Here is a 14,391-nt window from a genome sequence, read left to right as displayed (position 1 = left end):
TCTGACGTCTCCACCATCTGGAGGTGTATGTCTGGAGATCCTTGGATCTTGACTGTTTTCACACACTAGCAACACATCCTGTAGAATTCTAACCATTGTATTTTATCTGCACAGTCAGAATGAATTTCAGGAACCAAAAAGTTGTATTGAAAAATATGACTTTCAAGCCGCCTGGCCCCAAAATGGCAACTAGGCATTCCATTTTGGCAACCGTTTGGTGACTGGTTTAAGGAGCCATTCGGTATCTAGCTTATATATCTGTGTTTCTCACACTGCATACATACTGATGCTTGGTTGAGATCCTACAAGAAAGAAATGGCTGCCAGGGGTGGGAGCTCAAAGGAGCCCAACAGGCTTAAAAGCTATACAGGAATCCAGCAGCTGCAAAACTGCAGTATCAAGGATGGCACCACTGACTCATGAAGATGGGTAGAGTTTGACAAATGCATGGTTCTGTAACCTTGCTTTTGGCAGAAACAATAGGTTTGGTCTATGATGTAGTATCCTGCGGCAAACAGAGTGGAATAGGAATTTTACCTTTCTTAGGTAACTGACAAAATGAACCATGAGCCATAATTGGTGATTGTCAAACACTAGCTAGAGTGTTTAGTAGGATACAGTTTTATGTTTAATGCAAATGTATTGAAATTAGAAACTCTGTTCACCTTAGGACACACAAGTAATTTTACATTAATAACCAAATTGCTCTCTTTCAGTTTTGTACCTGTCTGAATTGCACTTAACCCAATGTTGTAATCTTGTTTTGAACATTTGCTTCTGAACGATGCATGGCATCTACTCAGGATTTGTGTAGCCCAAGTGAGTGTGAGCCTGTAATGAGAAGTCAGTCAGTCTCTTGAGCATGGAACCCTTTGAGTTCTGAAAGGCAATAATATCTAGCACTAGGATTTCACCCAGCCTCAAGTAGCTAATGCAGGAGAAAATGCCGTACTAGGCAGTGCATTGCATATCTAGATGCTTTGCAACTTTATCAACTTCCCTGTAGTCAGCAATTCCTTCATATTGTACAAGAGAGGTGGGGGGCAGGTGGAGAGTAATGATTATCTTGCGGTGGTGTTGCTCTGTCTCCCCTAACTGCAGACATGCAGCCTACGACAGATTACTATCAAGGGAATGCAGCCCTTAACAGTAAAAAGATTCCCTCATCCCTGATAATAAACACTTCTGAAATGATGATTGCATATAATGGTTCTGTCTAGTAGAGAGATCTTTGTGCTAGAAGATGAACCTTTAGTAACAGGGTTTCTTGGAATCGTAGTGAAGATGTAGGTCTAGGAGCATAGTGCAATGTCTGTAATAGGAGCATTTAGCATTGTGCTCTGGATCAAAATTTGAAGGCTGCTTTCTGTTCCAAGAATTCATGGATGCCAGTTAGGGAAGAATTACATATTATGTAGTATATTACAGTGATAGAACGCCAGTCAAAATATAGTTGCCCCAAATGCAGCAGTCAGAAATAAGAGAAGTTACTAGCTTTTCATAGAAGCATCATGAGATTTCTTGTTTGGGGTGACTTGACTAGGCAGATGTTTTTAAACTGTGATTGCCAACCTGGCACCCAGAAATTTCCACATAGTCACAATTGGACCCATACCAGTAGCAAAACACACCTGACCCCTGGGGAATTTAGAACACTGGTTGGTTCCAAGTAGAAATGGGAATAGTGGTACAAGGGTGATAATTGCTGAGCTGGCCTAGAAGATCCATTGCCCCTCCAGCTCCCAGGAATTGGAGAGGCAGCAGGTCTTCACAACTGAACACTGGGAAGAAGTTTAGTTTAAATCAGGAAATGGTTGTTTCCATCTCTGTTACTAGGGGGTGAGGGAAGAGCCAGGTTTTGGGTTGTGTTCAATGTTAGCCCTGCTAAAAGTCGACCTGTTGGAATATTGGTTCATTAATGTATTTCAAGTTGTTAACCAAAGAAGAAATGTCATTAGCCTGGTTACTTGGAAGAGATAAGGAACAGAGAAAAGATACATACAAGCATCTTAAAAACTGCTGTGTTACTTTGGCCTGTATTTAAGTATAAGGTAGGATTCTTAAGTTCTGTGTGAGGATTTCCTTGAGTTTTAAGTAGCTCTGAACCTTTAGAGTAGGTGTGGTGAGTCTGTGACCCTTTATGCTGTTGGACTCTTTAATTTCCATCTGCTTGAGCCAGTTCATAGGAATGACTGTATAGTCCAGCAGCACCTGGAGGGCCGCAGGTTCCTCTACCCCTGCCTTAGGAAAGAACCACAATGGTTATCCTTTTATATGGAGAAAGCTATATAGAACACCCCCTCACTTGCACATGTTAAGCATGTTAACCTGTGATTTTGTGGTGCAGACTGTGACTAGAACAGTACGAATCGGTTGGACCAGGATGATATTGTTAGCTCTGCTATGTAAGGAAGCAAGCAGGATTTTGCACACACTGACCAGTACTTGGTTCTAATGCCATCACTGTAGACAAATGGATTTTATTGTTATAGGTATTTTAAAAAATATTGCTTTTCCAAGCAAAGCCCATAAAAGACACTTACAGCAATAAAAAGTACAAGTATTTTTAAAATCCATTATTAGGAAAACCAAGAATACGACAGATTCACAAGAATTAAACACTCAGAACTGCAGTAGTGTAACAGTGTACCATCACTCATCTGGTGACGGGGAGAAAATGTTACCTGGGGAAAGCCAATCAACTAAAATGTCTAAGACCTTCAGAAAAGCCTGACATGTACCTACACACTATATATCTGCTGGAGGGAGATCTAAAGATGTGGTCATCCACCTCAGAGAAGTTGGATGTGGATACACCAAGAATACCTCTGATGCAGATCTCACTGCATGAAAAGGATGGTACAGATGTAGGCAGTCATCTAGTAGTTCAGTCCCAAATCATTAGGGCTTTAAGGTTAACACCTGGAGCTCAGTTTGAGCACTGGTATCCAGTGTAGCTGGTATATTACAGTGGACTGCCATATACCCATCAGGACTTTTGTAGTGCATTTTGAACCTCCTGAAGTTTCAAGATAGTCATTAACAGTAGTCCCGCAGAGTACGTTACAGTTGTCTATCTAGACATGTCTGGAGCATGGATCCCTGTCCTCCCCAGAAGGGGCTGCATTTAACATACCAGCCAGACGTGATAAAACATACTCCTAGTCACTGATGTTACCTGGGCTTCCCCAGTCAGTGCCAAATCCTAGAGCACTCCCAAACTGTAGTATTTTAGCACGTCAAAGTGCAAGTAGATAAATAGGTACCTCTCCAGCGGGAAGGTAAACGGCGTTTCCATGCGCTGCTCTGGTTTGCCAGAAGCGGGTTAGTCATGTTGGCCACATGACCCGGAAGCTGTACGCCGGCTTCCTCGGCCAGTAAAGTGAGATAAGCTCCACAACCCCAGAGTCGGCCACGACTGGACCTAATGGTTAGGGGTACCTTTACCTATTTATTTAGGTTGAGGAACTTTTATGCCAGCAAAGGGGTGAAAATTCTATTGTGATTCCACAGGCATTGTATCTGGCAAAATATTTTTTCTTTAGAATTCTGCTTTATTAGTAACAGTTCCCTGCATAAAGTCTGTTCAAGTGGACATTAAAGGTTGCAGTTTGGCTGCTTCTTGTAACAGAACTTACTGCAATATATATATATACCTTTTATGTGAGAATTGTTAAAAACAATTCATTTACTTTATTTGGTTGCACACTGCTAATCATAAAATTTCTGCTTTGGTATAGTTTTATTTAGGTTATATTTTGAGTCTGACCAATCAGATTTTGTGGGTTTCAAATAATTTTAGGGAGTGTCGGTTCTTGTTCATTTAGGAGCCCTTTTATATTCTGCTTGTTATTTTATTAATATATCATGTAATTACATTTAAATATTTTCATAGTAAAACTTTACCATAAACGCATCATTCTATAGGTTTAATATACATTTATGAGAACACACTATATTTTCTTATATTTCATGTTATTAGCCCTTATCCTATGTATGCTGTACATTGGACTTGAAGAAGGAATTTTCTGAACTGCATTACACCTATAATAAGCTACATTTCTTGCACTTGGAGGCCCTCACCCCTTATCTTGCCTTTCAGTGGTGCAATCCTAATTTTGTGGTGTCTTTACTGCACTGCTAAATCATTCAGTCATTCCTAATCAAAATATTGATTCACCTAGAAACCTTTCAAGTATATATATATATATGAATGAACACAAAAACGCTTTAACTTTTTCAGAGCACAATAAGCCAGTGATTTTAAACATCATTTCCTAGGTGATTAGAGCCATCTTAAGAGAGAGAGAGTGTGTATAAAATACACAAAGGCTTTCTGCATCACAGGAAAGCAAGCAGTTGGAAACGCCTGCTCTAAACAGGAAGTGACTTACACAGTTTGCCAGATGTGAGACGACAAGCTGCAAAGTCTTTGTTACTTTTCTAATTTGTGTTTTGGTTAAAAGGAGGGGAGAGGAACTTCTCTAACTTTTTGAATATTGCATTTTTACATGGGCAGCTGTATTTGTCACATCATTTTTGCCCCGTAAAGATACCTCTTGTTCATTTGAGAACATTGCCAGTTGGTGTAGGCAACGTAGAGCTATATGGAACAATGGTCTCTAACCCTTTATAAGACATATTCATGTAAATAGCTAGGAATTTATGTGAACTATGCCATCCCAGTTGCTCAGGATGGGTAATGAAAGCAGCACCCCAACAGAATGAATCAGAAGAAGAAAAATTCTTTACCTTTCCCCATTCAAACAGTCTTTGCCATCTCAATATCCCCCAACCATTGTATCACTACAGACCTATCTCTGGCATGAAAAGGATGTAGAAAGTCCCAATGAAATCAAAGGAATCTTGCTTCCATGTCATGACACCCTTTTCAACTGCAGCCAGCATCAATTCTGACGATGACTGGAAATTAATCTTCACCCATAAGAACAAAGTCAATTGTACAGAGTTTACAGAGGCGTATGTGAAAGAAATGCAAAGGGTTGTATTTATTGTAAGTCCTACTCAAAGTAGATCATTGAAGTTAATAGACATGACTAGCTAAGGGACATAAATTTTGATGGATCTACTCTTTGGTATAATTTTGATGGATACAAAACAATTACCCCCCCCAAAAGTTGCATTTGAATTCCTAATGTTGTTAATGGCTGACTGATCTATTGCAATATATGTTTGACAGGAAGAACTTTCTGACAATAAGAGCTCTTCGACAGTAGAACAGACTCCCTCGGGAGGTAATGGACTCTCTTTCTTGGAGGTTTTTAAGTAGAGGTTGGGTGGCAATCTGTCTTGGATGCTTTAGTTGAGATTCCTGCATTGCAGGGGATGGATTTGATGACCCCAGGGGTTCTTTCCAACCCCAAAGACCAGTCCAAACATAATAGCATTGGCCTGTTGATAAATTGAACTAATTAGTTAGTTGACATTTTCCATTTACAGCTGTACCTTGGTTCTCAAACACCTTGGTTCCTAAACACCGAAAACCCGGAGGTAAGTGTTCCCGTTTTCAAACGTTTTTCGGAAGCCAGACATCCGATGCGGCTGTCGGCTATTGGTGTTTTAGGGGTTGTTTTTAAAAGTCTGGAACGGATTAATCTGTTTTGCATTACTTTCTATGGGAAAGCGCGCCTTGGTTTTGTGATGATTTGGTTTTGGAATGGACTTCTGGAACGGATTAAGTCTGAGAACCAAGGTACCACTGTATTTCAACGGAAATGCATTTTTCCACTTCTTTCTCAAGCCTACTCGTCTCATACACAATTAAAGTGGCAGTGGCTATGTTCGCACATAATGCTAAACCATGTTTAGTACTCTGTGGCTAAGCCTCCATGAGCCTGAGTGAAGTGTCAGGCTGACTGATACCTTCCTGAGAAGAATTCTGCCAAGTTTATTTGCATTTGAAGGTGTTAACTGGTCACCCTTGTTTTTAACAAAAGCGCTTGCTGAATCTTAAAACCATGGCTTATAAAGCTATGCTGGATTCTGCTTTTTTAAAATTTGTAATCTCAAATGGTGTTGGAAAACTGAATAATTTTTTTGTACTTCTACCCAGATTCCTTGCACAATCACTGAGAACACTTACATAAAATCTTCAGAGTTATCAATCATTTTCTTAATGGGTGTAGCAGGAATTACAAGTGGACTCATCACATTATCAAAGTGAGATGATGTTGCATGAAGAGACCCCTGCTAGTTTCCAGTTACACATGCTTGTCATATTCAGATTGATTAGGCATTATTCCAAATTGTATACTGTGGGCTGTGTATGTTGCACTGTGCTAAGAAAAGTTAGTTTGGCTTTTTATTGACCCTTGGACAAATTAATTTTGTGGGTTAACTTCCCCAGTGGCTAAAGACATGTTTCCTACTGGAGATCTAAGCTTAACTTAGCATTGATTTTTCATTGACATAAAATGGTTAGCATGACTACAGCATTCATAAACATTATTAATTTCATTAAGGTAATCAAAAATAGATAACAAAAATAGGATTGACAACATTTTGTCCAGTAATTTTAACCACTATCCCCACCATAAATGAATATATGTGCCTCTCCGTTTTCATCTTCTCCGGGAGTATAATATTTCTGGAGTAAGTAAAAGAAAGAAAGCTGGCTAACCATGGTTGTTGTAACTAAGACCATCAATTCATGCACAATGCTAATTTAAGATTCTTTGAAAGTGAAACTAAACTTGGCAGAAGTTCTGCCCATGTGAGCTCAGCTCCACTTTGATTAGAATCAAGGAGGCTCCTCTATGTAATGCTAAACTGTGGTTTAGTTAACATGCTAATTGGGATAGTATACTAGCCTAATCTCTTAAAATGCCAGGTTAATTATGATGTATCTATAATGCAAGCTGCCCTTACAGGATTCAAAGCAAGTTAAAGTATGCCACCTCTTAACATGCTGTAATAGCCTCTATTAAGTTAAATAGAGGCTCCTCACATAAGACAGCTGGTAAATAAACATGTCAGAATTTTCAGGCACAGCAGCTGTATGAAAGATCTCCCCTCTACAGTTTAACTGTTGCCTCAAATTGTGTCCTTTGTGCCTGTGTTCTTTTGTGTTTGCATGTTCTGCATAGGGATGGTGGATAAATTAGTTCAGCCTGCATTTTAAAGTGAACTGACCTCATTCATCAACCCTGGGTTTATATGTACTGGAAATAATTTATAAGTTGGATTGTTAACTTCCCTGAATGTTTTGCAATGCTCCTTTGATTTTTAAATATGTACTGTGGGGGCATACAAAAACACATTTTTGTGCAGGAAATTATAGCCTCAAAACTGAGCTCAATATACCTTAAAATGACAACCTCAGTTTAAAAGTCAGGTTTAAACTCTTTGTGCCCAGCTCTCACTTCCAAATCTCACCCCCCCCATATCTTCTGTGGTTGTATATAGAACATAGAATGTCTCAAGACAATCGTCTAAACGTGGCAGTACACAATTTTCTGCACTCTGGTAATACCAGGGAAGAGGGGATAATTATAATCCAGGTGTTATTTATGTTCTGATGCGAGTGGCCCATCTAATCTAGCATCCTGTTCTCCCAGTGGCTGAGCAGATGCTTATGGGAAGTCCAAAAGCAGGACCTCAGCACAGCAGTGCTTTACCCACCTGTGATTCTCAGCAATTGATATTCAGAGACAAACTGCCTCATGCTGTGCAGAGTAAAACCTGTATATCGACTAGCAACCATTGATGGCCTTCCATGAATTTGTCTAATCCTCTGTTAAAGCCATCCAAGCTGGAGGCCTTCACTGCCTCTATTTAAAGAGCATTCACGACAGCCTACCCTTTTTCCTGTTCAAGCTGTTTCTTTTTTCAAAATTACAAAACATACCCATTATTCCCTGTCACTCCCTTCCCCCAACATTATATCATAATATAGCCAGAAACATATAATTGATGAAACTATAATTAGGCTACAGTACTTATGAAGATCTGGACTATTTTACACTTATTAGTGGGCTGCAGTTCATTGTTGCAATGAAAATGCTCCTTCTGAAGGCATTGAGTGCACATCATTTTGTCCTTGTGGGTGGAGAGCACATGTTTTCCAGTAGCAGCAATTTCCTAGATCGAATCTTGATCCATTGTGAGCACAACTGTTTGTAGGTTAGCATTTATAAACCTTAAAACAGCCCAAAATCTTATGCTGGATGCTTGGTACTACTCCCTCTGGAATAGAGCTATAATGGAAAAAATTATGCACAGTTTGAGATTTTGACAAGACTAAAACCTCCAGACACTTTTTATGTGATTTGGCATTATTTTATAACATATACAGCAGAACCCTCATTTTCAAGACAACCCTTGTCACAAACCTGGCAAATATGGAACTATACTTGATAATCTGATAACGAAAGTCTTTACTTGGACTTTATTGTTTTAATCCATGTGCAACTGTACTCATTATATGTGCCTATTTTACAGGTTTTTTATCTTTTAATTTTCACCTGTTATAATTCTTCTCTGTGTTTTATATACATTATAAAATGATGTATTATAAAATTATAAATTTTATAATACATTACATTATAATACAAATTACATTATAAAATGAAATTATAAAATGAAATTAAAAAATACAAAAACTATGTTTATAAACCTTAACCGACATAATCATTAATAGAAATGCTTCTTTTAAGTGTGCCTTAAGGAAACAGCAAAGTGAAATGACTGTGTGGATGTTTAATCCTGAAACATGCAGAGTAGAGAGCAAGAGCTTGATAATTAGTGTCATATGTGTGTGACATTGGGCTGGATCACATGTTACTTTAATCCACAGTTAAGCTTAACTATGGGTGCATGGAGTACAGCGGTAACAGCTTTGCTCCTCTTGGTCCTGCCATGAGCTAAGCTATGGTTTGGCTCAGTGTTTGAAATGCACCAGGTGCATTTTGCTACTGACGTGGGTCCGGTTGCGACCACATGGAGATCTCTGGATGCCAGGTTGGTGACTGACATCTCCATCTGGCTGGCCCCATCAGCTTTCTTAAACAGGTAAGCAAAAGAGCTTATTTATTGCATTTATACCCCACCTTTTCCATCAAGGAGTACATAGTTCAACCCCCTCCTTAACAACAACCTTATGAGGTAGTTTAAAAGGCTGTGACTGGCCCAAGGCTACCCAGTGAGCTTCATGACTGAGTGGGGATTTGAACCCTGATCTCTCCCAGGTCCCAAGTCTGACACTAACCACTATAGCACACTGGCTTCCTAGAGTACTTTTGCTGTGGGGCAGCTATATAAATAAAGTAGGTAAATAAATATGGGGAAAGCAAAATGTCACTTAGAGAAGAATCTGAAATATTTTCTTGAAACTTGAATTTGTTTTATGCTGGATTTTGTTTTATTTGTTGTTTTAATGTATTCTAACCTTTAAGTTTTTTTCTTTAAATTATAAAGTGGTATAGAAATGAAATTAACGACAGCAACAAACTCGGGGCGGCGGCACCTAGACATTCTGTTGTGTCGATCGTTACCCAGATTTAAGGAGTCATTTGTTAATTAGCTTATATTTCTGAGTTTCTTTTCTTTTTTTAAAAATAATATTTATTAAAGTTTTAAGGGGTACAAAAAGAAAAAGTAAAAAACATCATTTTAAACAAAAAACAATACAACACATCACAATAGGTAAAGAAAAAAGGATAAAATACAAAGGGGAAAAAACCCAGAAAAATAAAATCCATTAAACAAAAAAGAAAAAACAAAGAAAAATACAACAAATCTTCCCATTACTTATCTTTCATTAGCTTATTTCCTTGACCTCCTCACACCTCCCTTTTTTGTATTCTAGATCGATTATCTATTTCAGCAAATCCTTTCCATCTTTTCAAATTTTAGTCCTGTAATTTATCTTAGTATAATGTAGCTTTACTTTCCCTCGTTTCACCAATTAACAGTCAGTTTTTCCCAAATCCTTAATATCATTCCTGCTAAAGTCACATAACATCATTCCAACATCCTTCTAACATTCATTAATTTTACAATGTTTCTGTAAATAGTCTTTAAATTTCTTCCAGTCTTCCTCCACCGACTCTTCTCCCTGGTCTCGGATTCTGCCAGTCATTTCCGCCAGTTCCATGTAGTCCATCACCTTCATCTGCCATTCTTCCCGGGTGGGTAGATCTTGTGTCTTCCAATACTTTGCAACAAGTATTCTTGCTGCTGTTGTGGCATACATAAAGAAAGTTCTGTCCTTCTTTGGCACCAATTGGCTGACCATGCCCAGGAGAAAGGCCTCTGGTTTCTTCAGAAAGGTATATTTAAATACCTTTTTCATTTCATTATAGATCATCTCCCAGAAAGTCTTAATCCTTGGGCATGTCCACCAAAGGTGAAAGAATGTACCTTCGGTCTCTTTACATTTCCAACATTTATTATCGGGCAAATGATAGATTTTTGCAAGCTTGACTGGTGTCATGTACCACCTGTATATCATTTTCATTATATTATCTCTTAAGGCATTGCATGCCGTGAACTTCATACCTGTGGTCCATAACTGTTCCCAGTCAGCCATCATAATATTATGTCCAACATCTTGTGCCCATTTTATCATAGCAGATTTCACCGTTTTATCCTGAGTATTCCATTTCAACAGCAAGTTATACATTCTTGACAAATTCTTAATTTTAGGATCTAGCAGTTCTGTTTCCAATTTTGATTTTTCAACCTGGAAGCCAATTTTTTTATCCAAGTTATATGCCTCCATTATCTGGTAATAATGAAGCCAATCTTGCACTCTATTTTTTAATTTTTCAAAACTCTGCAGTTTTAATCTGTCTCCCTCTTGTTCCAAAATTTCCCAATATTTCGGCCATTTGGCCTCCATATTGAGCTTTTTCTGAGCCTTCGCTTCCATTGGTGACAACCACCTTGGGATTTTATTTTCAAGCAAGTCCTTATATCTTATCCAAACATTAAACAGTGCTTTTCTGACAATATGGTTTTTAAACGCTTTATGTGCTTTGACCTTATCATACCACAAATATGCATGCCACCCAAAAACATTGTTGAAGCCTTCTAAATCCAGCACGTCAGTGTTCTCAAGAAGCATCCATTCTCTCAGCCAGCAAAAAGCGGCTGATTCATAATAAAGTTTTAAGTCTGGCAGGGCAAATCCACCTCTTTCTTTAGCATCAGTTAATATCTTGAATTTTATTCGAGGCTTCTTGCCCTGCCAGACAAATCTAGAGATATCTCTCTGCCACTTCTTGAAACACTCCATTTTATCCAAAATTTGCAATGTTTGAAACAAAAACAGCATCCTTGGCAATACATTCATTTTTATCGCAGCAATTCGGCCTAGCAATGATAGCTTCAGGTTTGACCATATTTCTAAATCCTTTTTCACTTCCATCCAACATTTTTCATAGTTATCCTTAAATAAATTCACATTCTTAGCAGTCATGTTAACCCCTAGGTATTTCATTTTCTTAACCAGTGTTAATCCTGATATTTCTGAGTTTCTAACACTGGTTTGGCTTAGTGTTACATCCAAACCAGGATTCGTGGTTTGGCTTCCTAAAACCGCAAGCAGTAAGGAAAGAACAAACCTTGATTCTAGATTCTGGTTTGTTTGGATAGAGAAAAAGCAAACATGGCGTAGTAGTTCCTAGCGCACATGTACTAGCATGTTGTATACTTACCTTTAAGCCATAGTGAAGCTAACTGTGGTTTAAAGTGATGTGTAAACCAGGCCATTTTGTTGTCCTGCAGAGCTGCTAAAAATAGTTAATTGTATGTTTTGTGCCTGCACATGCAGTGCTAGGACTCTATCTGGTACAGAATTCATATTCCCGAGAATCTGCTTCGATTAGAAAAACACAGACTTCTCTCTCTTTTCAGCCATTAGTCGGGAAACTTGAATACCAAAGGGAGAAGTCTAAAGTTGGAATAGCTCCATTTCCTTTGTCATCATCCTAGTTCCTTCTTCTCCATTCCATTTTCATTGCACGTGTTTCACCCTTGCCCTGTAATAAGCTTTTCCTGGCCAAGATAATTGAAATTCTGTGATTTTTTTTATTTTAAATATGCTCTTTCCTGCATGAATCTTTTAGGGTAGGATGGAGATTGGTAAATTATTTAGTTGAATGTCATGTATATGTTTATATAATTTGGGATTCACAGATTTGGTTTCTTTAGTATGAAATGCATTTATCTGGGGGAGAGGAAACAGCATACTTAGCCTTAACCGTAAAGATCTCGATGTAGCACAGGTTTTTTGTGGTTATAGTGAGGTTCCCCCTGTTGAGTCTTTCCAAATGTAAGATCCGGAGCAGAAACACAGAACCTCTGCCCTGAGAGTGGGAAGGAAGCCTTTTTCACTGGCTTTGCAGTAAGGATACTATAGAAACCAAATCTACTTGCACTGTCTTGCTTTTCTTCTCTATCCTTCCATGCATGTTTTTCCAAACACAGAAAATGTGGCATGAGTGCTTCACTCAGGAAGCACTTGGTGCTCCTTCTACTCCCTCCCTCCAACTTCAGAGCTTAGAAGGTAAAGTTGGGGGGAGCTACCCAACCTTACCCCCTTTGGGCTAATTGTCACCAGAGCACTTTGCCATCTTTCTCCCTCTGGCTGTGTTGTGTCTCTGACACTGATGAGATGAGGCAGCGGCCAGACACCTCCGTGCTCCACCATGTTTCCTAGCTCTGAAATACTTCAGCATGTACAGGCAGCTTCCAGCCTCTGCATCTTCTCTCTGCCAGAAGCACAGAGAGGATGGCTAGAGCTATGCACAAGGTTGCATCGTCTATACACCCTTGCATCTATAGTTTAATAGTTTAAACCAGGCATGTCCAAAGTCTGCTTCGGGGGCCTAATATGGCTTCTGGTCAATTTAATCTGGCCCCTGTAGCAGCATATGTCCTGGAGGGGAAATCCTAAAAAAAGCTCAATCAACAACTTTGGCTTGGCCCTCAAGCATGTTCACTTCATCAAATCTGGCCCTCTTTGAAAAAAGTTTGGGCACTCCTGGCTTTAAAGGCAGGCAGGAAGAGTGAAACCCATTGTGTAGCTTTCTGTGGTTGTTGTTTTTTATACAAGGCTGTATTCTGAGGCAGACTTGGAGTGTGCTTTTCTTTCTCCCTTCCAGGAAATAGAGAGAGACTATCTTAACACATATTTTTATTGTCTGATCTTGAGATGTATGTGAACAGATGTTTAAACACCACAAGTGACCAGGCAAATGGCTATTTGCAAGTCAAGTTTACTTGTTGTAAGTGTGTGTGCTTTGGTCCATGGGGTCACGAAGAGTCGGACACACTAAATGACTAAACAACAACTACTTTGCTTTTTCCCAAGGCTTTGATAGAGTGTGATGATGTTGTTTTGATCTTAGTGTGCTGCCAAAGCTGTTAAGCTGGGAGTGGATCGGTTGTTTTATGGTGTGTGTTTATGGATTGCATGTGCTTTTGTGTGAATTTGTTGATACGATAATGTATAATGGTTTGTAGCAAACTAAGCTCTACTCAGAGTAGACTCATTGAAAAAAATGACCCTTAGTCATGTGCATCAATTTCAGTGTGTCTTGTCTGGGTATAGCATTAGATAACAAGCCTGTGTTTTAAAATATGTAGGAAGTGATTTGGAGACCTTGCATAACAAGCAACTAATAAGTCATCACTACTACTGCTACTATTAAATTAAATCTTGTCCTTACAGCAGCTGTGAATTCCATCCTTATAACAAACCTGTGAAAGAAGCCTTTATTTTAGTCTTTCTAAGTGGCCAACTGACTAGCACCACTAAGCCTCTTGTCTCTTGTCAGCCTTGCCTCTCTTCTCTAGGAGGAAATTTAGATTGCAAATTCTTTGGGGCAAGGGCCTGTGGTGTTTTTCTTATAGTATTTTGTAAATTTCACAGGGTCAAGTGCCTGAGGCAAAAGGGCAAAATGGGATTTTTTACCTGTTTCTAAGAATATATTGTTTCTTTTCAAGAGTTCTGCAAGGGCAGGCATAGAATGTGGTCTTCCAGCAGACTGATGGTTGCTTTCAAAAGGACCCATCTAGTGCCTGCTGATCACTGGGATCTCTGTTGTCAAATTCTGGGTCAGATGCAGCTTGGTGTGCTCCATTGTAGGCACTTAATACATTCTTAAGGAAGAATGTGTACTTGGGATTGTTAAATGCAGGTCAGTTCTGCTTTAACTGTTGAGATCCTCCTGAATGTGTTCTTTTTGTTTTGAAAATTTAACATGGACATTTAAAAAAAAGGCTATGCAAGACAGAAGTTGGCCTGTCCTTGCACTAAGTATTTTTTTTAGCATATTTTCTTGTTTCTCTATGCATTATATACTTGATATTACGTGTCTGAGCTCAAGATGTTGATAACTGTTGTTTGCTTTCTAAAAGCTATAA

General features: G+C 38.9%; 1 protein-coding gene across 14 annotated transcripts in view; it reads left to right on the top strand.

Annotated features, from left to right (window-relative positions):
* The window catches only part of GNB1 (G protein subunit beta 1), a 74,431-nt gene that overhangs the window by 14,005 nt on the left and 46,035 nt on the right, over positions 1-14,391 (top strand). Inside the window, exon 2 of one of the 14 annotated variants that reach the window (XM_083628917.1) lies at positions 5,201-5,255. The exons of the other annotated variants lie outside the window; for them this stretch is intronic. The gene's annotated coding sequence lies outside the window, so the exon portion shown is untranslated. The remainder of the gene's footprint in view (positions 1-5,200; positions 5,256-14,391) is intronic. 14 annotated transcript variants of the gene reach the window in all.

This window comes from Podarcis filfolensis, assembly GCF_964270895.1.
Source record: "Podarcis filfolensis genome assembly, chromosome: 8".
NCBI classification, from domain to species: Eukaryota; Metazoa; Chordata; class Lepidosauria; order Squamata; family Lacertidae; genus Podarcis; species Podarcis filfolensis.
Note: the sequence above shows the minus strand (reverse complement) of the source record. Positions and strands in the feature narration are given on the sequence as shown.